Genomic DNA, 8132 nt, shown 5'->3' on the forward strand with positions numbered 1-8132 from the left:
TGCTTAATGGCGATCTGCAATTTTGTGCTGTTTTTGTGTAATTCGATCGATTCCCAGTGGTTAATTAATTGGATATTATTATTTCAATAATCCTGAGTTAAACATTATTATTTTGAGGAACAATTGTAATCTTATTATTTTCTGCTCTATATATATTTTGTAATGTGCTACTGGAAATAAATGTATTCAAATTTTCTTCTATATATTGTTTATTGGTTGAAGAAATGCAATTTCATTAATTATCATTTTGAAGGAATGTTTCATTAATTATATTCCACCACAAATAAATATAATAGTAATTTTCCCTTACATAAAAAAAGGTTTTAATTGCCTAAAAATATTCACCAACGACTGCGCGAGACCACGTGCCCAAAGTAAGGACGCTGACCGAGTTAACAATATGCCGTTCTTTTTCTTTTCTTACTTTTTTTTATTAAAAAATCCCAAAATAAATATATTATTTTGATAAAATATAAGGGAGGCCACGTCACCCGATGACGACACCGCAGAGAAGAAAGGACCTGCAAGGGGGCACTGGAAGCACGAATTAGAGGGGCGCCGGGGGATCCCGGCGTGGCCACTCCGACGCTCAAGTCAGATCAACAGAAAAGTGGAAATGTACCCCTCGGATTCAAGATGGGTTGGATATCGTACCTGTGAGGGTTATATAGAGCAAGGGGGAGGCGATACCTTCGGATCTAGTTGTTTGGGATTGGAGGAGCTGGCGGAATTACAGGGTCCGCTGTATGAAAAGTTCTCCAGATCCGGCGGTCCTTCCACCCCTCTTATCTTCTTTGAAGGGTCGCGATTGAGTGGAGCGCCTCCTGTGGATAAGTGTTGCGAAGGGGCTTTGCTTTTTCTGCCTTAGTATCATCTCTTCGTAGGGAGTGACCAACCTGCAGTGGTAGAATGTACTGATGCGAGGCACTCCTAGCTGGTATTCTTAGCTGTGTAGGTAGGCGGGTCCTTCCTGACCTACTTATGTATTTTGTGACAGAGGAGACCAATATGAAACCCTTCCTCAAGGTAGGAACGGGCGGCTACTGTTAGGTGTTGGCCCCTGCTGTGTGTCAACCCCGTGTGTAGGTAGGCTTGTGATACAGCGGCCTGGCCATGGGGTCGGCTTATGATGCGGCGACCTGACAGTGAGGTCGGCTTATGATGCGGCGACCTGGTGACGAGGTCGGCTTATGCTGTGACGACTTACTTAGGAGGTTGGCCTCTGTTTTAGTTTTGTTTCCCTTTGTTTCTCTGTGAGGTATCAGGGGGGTCTACAAGAGTTAGCCTCGTGTGCTGGTCCTACCTTTGTCCTAGCCGGGAGGTGGGTTAGGGGCTGGTATGCCTACCTGACTCTGCGAGATGTCCTTGGTGCAGGTGTTCGACCCTTTAGCGGGGTTGGTCGTGTGGCCTGTGTGGGGCGATGTTCCTGGCTGGGGGGCTAGGTGTCTGTGTGCCGATCTCTGGGTTAGGTGTGTGTCTGAGATTCGGGCTAAAGGTTCCCCTTCCCTTTTCTCGAGGGCTATTGGTTTTCCATGTTGAGTGTTCCGTCCTTGCCACGTGTCTTCTGGGGGCCCTCCTTATCCCACGTGTTCTGCCCACGTCGTTCCATCCGGATCACAAGCCTCCCGACCTAGTTTAGTCGAAGGAGACGTAGTTCGACTGACTGAACTTAAGTCTTGTTTGCTTTGACCTCCTGTTGTTTAAGCCCGTCTGATTTATTGGTTTTCTTTTATTGATCCGAATACCCGACCGCTTGGATTGGCGTATTCTCCACCGCTTCGATTCCCTTTATTTATTAACGGTCCGGATGGTTCGACCGTTCGACTTAACTTCCCTCGCTCCGTCGCCTTCCTCACTGGCTTCCGCGAACCCTAGCGTCCGTGCGTTCCTGCGTTTCGTTTTCCCTCCGGTCTTGTTCGCGTCCTTCTAGCTCCTCGGCTCTTTCATGTCTGCTCCCCCTTGTAAGTACCTTATCTGAGTTAGGTCTTGTTTCGCTATTTTCTGGTTCCGGATCCTAGGGCATCGTTCTTCTTTCTTTCTTTCCTTGTTAATCGTCTTCCTTCGCCTCCTTCTTTTCTTCGTTCGTGTTTCTGTGTTTGGTTTACTGCCTTTCCAGTGCTCTCCATGGGAGGCCTAATCCCTTGGTGTGAGTCCATCACTTCTTTGCTGCGCCCTGATGACGCCGTGCTGCTTCGGGATCGCCATGGCATTCCTCGCGATCATTTAATTAGGATACCTACTTCCCTCCAACGCCCGCATGAGCCTCCTGCCGGCTATGTAACCTTCTTCCAGGGCCAGCTGGAGGCCGGCTTGCGTTTCCCTATTCCTCCTTTCTTTCATGACCTAGCTCGTTTCTTCAACATTTCCTTATCTCAACTGGCTCCCAACTCTTACCGCTTACTGTGCGGTGCCCTTATTCTTTTCCATGTTTACAAGATATCCGTTACTCCCCACCTTCTATACCAGTTCATTCATCCCAAGAAGAGTGAGCCCGGTGTGGTGTACTTCGCTGCTAGGTCGGGAGTTAAGTTTTTGTCTGGTTGTTCTGATTCTCAGAAGGGGTGGCGCCATAAGTTTTTCTATGTTAAGCCTCCAACTCCTTACACTTGGTCTACTGCCTGGGAAGCTGCTTTGCCTCCCCCTCCTCCTTTGGGTTCTTATCAGTTCACTTCACGGGTTAGGGAGACGTTATCTCCCCTATTGTTTGATGCCAACAAGCTGGTATCCAATGAGGCCCTTCTATATCGCGCGGGCCTTAGCCCTACTTGCCTTCCCCTGGCTTCCTCCTTGTGTAAGTTTCTTGTGTTTGCTGTGGTTTCCCTTTTGGGCTGACTAATTCTCCTCCTTTGTTTTTTGGTTGCAGACGAGATTCTGGTGGATGCCTCCGTGCGGAAGGCTCTGAAATGGGACCTATCAGATACCGACAGACTGGTGGGTTTCTACGGAGGTGGAGGGGGCTTCGGCTGCTACCCCTGGTGTTGGTGTTCCCCTTACGTCGGGTAGGCCTGTGGGCTTAGAAGCTGGGCTTGTAGAGCCGAAGAGTCCTGTGGTTGCTGGGGAGCCTGCGAGTTCTGTTATGGTTGCTGTGTGGGATGGGGCGTCGTCCTCCACCCTTCCAGAGAGCTCAGGACAGTTCTATGCCTCTTTTGGCCTCGAGGAGGAAGGATTTGCTTCCCCTTCTCCGGCGGATCGGGCGTCCGAGGCTTCGGTGCCCAAGGAGTCGGTTCCCGTGGTGGTCCGGGAGACCAGAGCCAGGAAGAGGATCCGGGAAGAGAGGAGCAAACGTCTGGCCACTCCTGGGGCTTCTGAGCCCATCCTGGTTGACATCCCTGAGGTCGAGGTGTCTGGGCAGGTCTCCCTTCCTGAGGGGGAGCCTTCGACAGCTGATGTTCCTGTGAAGCCCTTGTCCCCCCCTTCTTCTGCCAAGCCGTGTCCTGATAAGAGAAAGGCATCCTCGTCTCTTGCTGGTGTTTCCCAGAAGAAGAAGAAGAAGTCTAAGGTTATCCGTCCTCCCCGTTCTCCTTTGGCCATTCATGTGGAGGAGTCTTCTGAAGGGGACTTCCAGAGGTATGCTAGGGAGGTGTTGCCTACTCTAGACAATGACTCCATTTTTAGCCATATGCATGGTAATCTAGGCAAGGTATGGAATTTTTACTTAGGGCTGTTGTTTTCTCACGACTGGTTGATACGAGTTTTCCTTTTTCTGTCCAGGTGGTAAAGCAATGTGAGGAGCTCCATCGTAGAGTGCCTCTTCTTAGCTTGGACAAGTCGCGTCTTGAGGCTCAGGTGGCGGAGTTGCAAAAGCAGCTAGAGGTTTTGGCTGAGTCGGCCGAGTCCCGAGCGGGAGCTGGGCTAAAACAAGAAGTTGATCGCTTAAAGTTAGACGCTGAGCTCAGGACTTCCAGGCTTCAGGAGTTGGAGCAGGAGTTGGAAGAAAGTAAAGCTGCCACCCACAAAGCCCAGTTTGCGTTAGGAAAAGCTCGGCAAGACCTCGACCTCTTGGGGAGGGCCAGATTGAGGCTGGAGGCCGACCTTGCATTAGCTTATCAGCAAAAGGGGGCGTTCCATCACGACCTGGGACAGGCCACCGCTCGGGTACAAGAGCTGGAATCCCACCTGAACGAAGAAAAAGAGCATAGGGAGCGGGCGCTTGATGAGAGGGATAAGGCCCTATCTGAGGTGGAAGCTCTTCGGCAACAAGTGTCCGATCTCCAGAAGCAAGGGGAAGAACAGAAGGCGGCCTTTTTGACCTCTCCTGAGTTCCAGGAAATGCTAGGGAGAAAGACTGGTACTATGCTTCTGCACGGATTCCAAGGGGCTGTAAAACAATTCATCCAGTCGGGTGTGCTACCCAAGGATGTCAATCTGGGCTTCTTGAACCCTGAGAAGGTCTGGGGGGAGCTTCCTGCTTCCGCGAAGCCAAGTCTTTAATCTATTTCTAGATTTCTCTTTTGGTGTTGTAACAGATACACTAACTGTCTTGATGTCTTCCTTTGTAGGAAGTTAACTTTGATGTGCTATGGTTCTTTTGGGTGATCGTTTTACTTTTGAACCTCTGATTGTCTTTGATTGTTGGCGCAGATTGGTGGGTAGGGTGTGCTTGGGTTAGGCTCAATATTTTACGAGTGTAGGATCCTTTGTGGGTGACGTTGTGCATCTTTCCTTGGGTCGAGGCCTTGTTTCGTGAGATCCGACCTGTGTGCCGAACTGCGTATGTTTTGGGGGGCCTGAGGCAAGTTCGAATTTTACTTTGCCTGTTGGTCGCATTTCCTTCTTGACGTGTCCCCGAGGGGTTTTGTTTTTGGGTTTATTATTTTGTTTCCTTCGTCTTTTCCCGTGGGGCCTGACTTTCCCTTACCCGTTGATTCACCTTTCAAGGATTAACGGTAGCGATGCTTAGATGGTGTGATCACTTAACTGCCTTCTTTGATTGGTGGACGTTTCAAGGGTCGCGATTTGCCGACCGTTTTGCCTTAAACTTCCTTTCTTTTTCTTTCCCCGCTTTCGCCGAACCCTAACTGCCCAGTCTTCGCTGTTTTCTTCTATCGTTCTCGCCTTCGTGGTTCCCTTCACTGCGTCCTCTTCCGCCACCTCTGCACGTCCTCGTAAGTTACTGTTCCCTTCTTCGAGCGGTCTTCCTTTGTTTCTGGTAGCCTTTTTCTTCTGTTCGCTCTCCTCGACTTCTAGGGCACGGGTGTTCGTTGTTGCGGTGTTTTCTCCTCTACTTTTTCTCATACCCCTCGTTTCTCTGGCCTCTGTCGAGCTCGAGCTTTGTGCCCTTTCCTTTCTCCTTCCTTTTTCCCTTGCTACCCTACTCGTCGGTCTAGGTTTCGTCTCGTGTTTTCCCTCTGGAGGGTCTATTCTGATGTCCGACTTGCTTCCTTGGTTTGCCCGGTGTAAACCTACTAGGTTTACTATAGATGACGAGGTTCTGATTAGAGCCCAATACGGTATTCCAGGTGACCATGAGATTCTGATTCCTACCCCTGCCCAGAGACCCCATCAGCCTCCTCCTGGATATGTGACTTTTTTCCGGGGTCAAATGGAAGGAGGTCTTCGTTTTCCTCTTCCTCCCTTCCTTCAATCCCTCTCCTTGTATTTCCAACTTTCCCTTTCTCAGCTTCCTCCTAACTCCTTCATGCTCTCCTGCTGCGCTTCTATTATTTTTCAGATTTATCAGATTTCGGTCGATCCCACTACTTTCCATTACTTTTTCTGGGTGAAGAAAGGGAATCGGGGAGAGATATATCTCGCTGCCCGACCTGGCTTTCACCTTTTGGATAAGTATCCTTCTTCTTGGAAGAATTGGAAGGACAAGTATTTTTTCCTCAGACCGCCTACTCCTTATACTTGGCCGACCTTCTGGCGGTCTGCTCCTCTTCCTTCGCCAAGCCTTGGTCAATATCTGCAGGACCCTGCTTACCGGTCAGCTTCGGAGACTCTGACCGGTCTCAGCTTCAATGTGAAGTCTCTTATGGCCAATGAGGCTTTGTTATATAAAGCCGGCCTTAGCCCCAACGACATCCCTTTGGAGGCTCCCTTGAGTAGGTTTTCTGAGGTTTCCTTATGTGGGTTTGTTATGCTAACTAATTGTTTTTGCCTCTTTTTCTTTTTTCTTTTCACCTGTGAATTTCAGGGGATATCTTGATGGAAGCCGCCCTTCTGAAGGCGCTGAAATGGGATCTTACTACCACCGATAAGTGGTGGGTGCCTGATGAGGCTGCTGGGTCTTCCACAGCTACTCTTGAAGGTGGCAGTTCGGCTCCTGTTGGGCCAGAGGAGGCACTGGCCGTTGGCTCTGAGGAGCGACCGGCTCCTTCTGTTGTTGGCACTGAGGTGGGAGGATCTTTGCTCTCGTCTCCCCCCATCGTGGAGCCAGTTGGGGGAGCCTCCTCTGCCGCGCCGGTACTTCTGGAATCCTCCGCCGAGGCTGGGCCTTCTACTGAAGCGCTGGAGGTCCTGAGCACTCCCCTTGGGGAGGCTGGGGCGGCTTCTCCTCAGGGGAGAAGTGGAGAAGAAGGAGTGCCAGTGTATATCCCTGTAGGAGAGCTGAATGTTTCACTAATCCGAATTCCTGACACAGGTTCTCCTGAGGACCAGTTACCCCTAGCTCAGTTGTTGCCTTTGGCTGTTTCTTCCCTGCAGCCCACCACTGCCGAGCTCCGTACCAAGCGTCGCCAGGATCGGGGGAAGTCGCCAGCCTTCTCCTCTGAGGTTGCCCTAGCCCCAGAGGCTCTGAGGGGAAGGAAAAGGTCTCGAGATTCTCGTCCTTCTCGCGCCCCTGACTCCTTTCCTGCCACTTCCTCCTCGGGTCCTGCGGGGGAAGCCTTTTGCTTGGAAGAGGAGAACCCCCAATCTGGGTTGACCTTTGCCCGTATGTCCAACGACGTGCTGCGTCAGCAAATACTAGATTTTGCTGCTAGGGTATGTTTTATCTGTTGCGTTTGCTTTTATTTTTGGTGCAAGGCTGACCTGTTCTTGCATTTTATCAGACTCTGATGAGCTGCCAAGAGTTGGACCGTCGGGTGCCTCGGTTGGAATCAGCCAACCATCAGCTTCACCTCCAGGTATCTGACCTTCAGGCTCAGCTGCGGGAGTCCCCCTGGGAGGCAGAGCTGGCCCAAGCTAAGGTGCAGGCAGAGGCTGCTGCTGCGGAGGTTGAGCGAGCCAGGGCCGACCTGTTGAAGGTTTCTTCTGAGTTGACTAGATGTGATCAGGAGGCTGAGCTTCGAGCTTTCCGCCTCCAGCATCTAGAACAGGAGAGGCTAGATCTTCTAGCTTCTTTGAAGACCTGTCAAGGAGACCTGACCAGAGTGCGGCAAGAGGTTCACGACCTGCAGGAGGAGAAGCAGAGACTGGACGAGGGCTTATCTGCTCAGTTAAGTCAACAGGAGAGGCTTCGGAATGAGCTCTCGGATAGCAATCAGCAGAGGGATGCTTTTCAAGCAGCCGTGGGTGAGCATGAGCAATTAATTGCTGGCCTACGTGAGGAGGTTTCCAAGCTGAAGGCGGACGAAGAGTCCAAGTGGCAAGAAAGGTTAGCTCTCTATTTGGAGTCCAGAGAGTTCCTTACCTTGCTGGGCACTAAGGCCGGGGGCATGCTAATGCATGGTTTCAACGGAGCTGTCCAGCAATTCCTCCAATCGGGGGTGGTGCCTAGAGGCTCTGATTTGAAGTTCTTAGCTCCTCATAAAGTTTGGGAAGACTTGCCAGATTCTGACAGGCCCGGGCGTTAACTTACTTTTTCTCGCGTCTACTATACAAGGCTGTTTTGTCGAGCCTGTTACGAAACTAGAGTATTTTTTGTCTATTTGTCTTTGGGAGAACGGAGTTATGTGTATATTCTAATTTTGTCAAAAAAAACAGAATGTTCAAAGTGGTTAGTTAGAGTATCAAAAGCTTTGATAAGTTGTTAATTTTGGTGAATCTGATGATCATTTCAAGTATTCTTTAGACAACAAATTGAGAATCTGATCATGTTTGTTGATGGCAGCAAGGAAAAGAAAAGGAACAGATGGAGAAAATTCAGGAAAAAAATACAGATTTGGCTGGAATTTTCAGATTCTGGTAATAGCAGATTCTGGAGCTGGTATTGTTTTGATTTGTCTGAGACAGACAAATGTTTAAGTGTG

The sequence above is a fragment of the Curcuma longa genome, chromosome 8 (genome assembly GCF_044706935.1).
Source record: "Curcuma longa cultivar G26 ecotype Majalengka, Jawa Barat chromosome 8, ITB_CL_G26_1.1, whole genome shotgun sequence".
NCBI lineage: Eukaryota > Viridiplantae > Streptophyta > Magnoliopsida > Zingiberales > Zingiberaceae > Curcuma > Curcuma longa.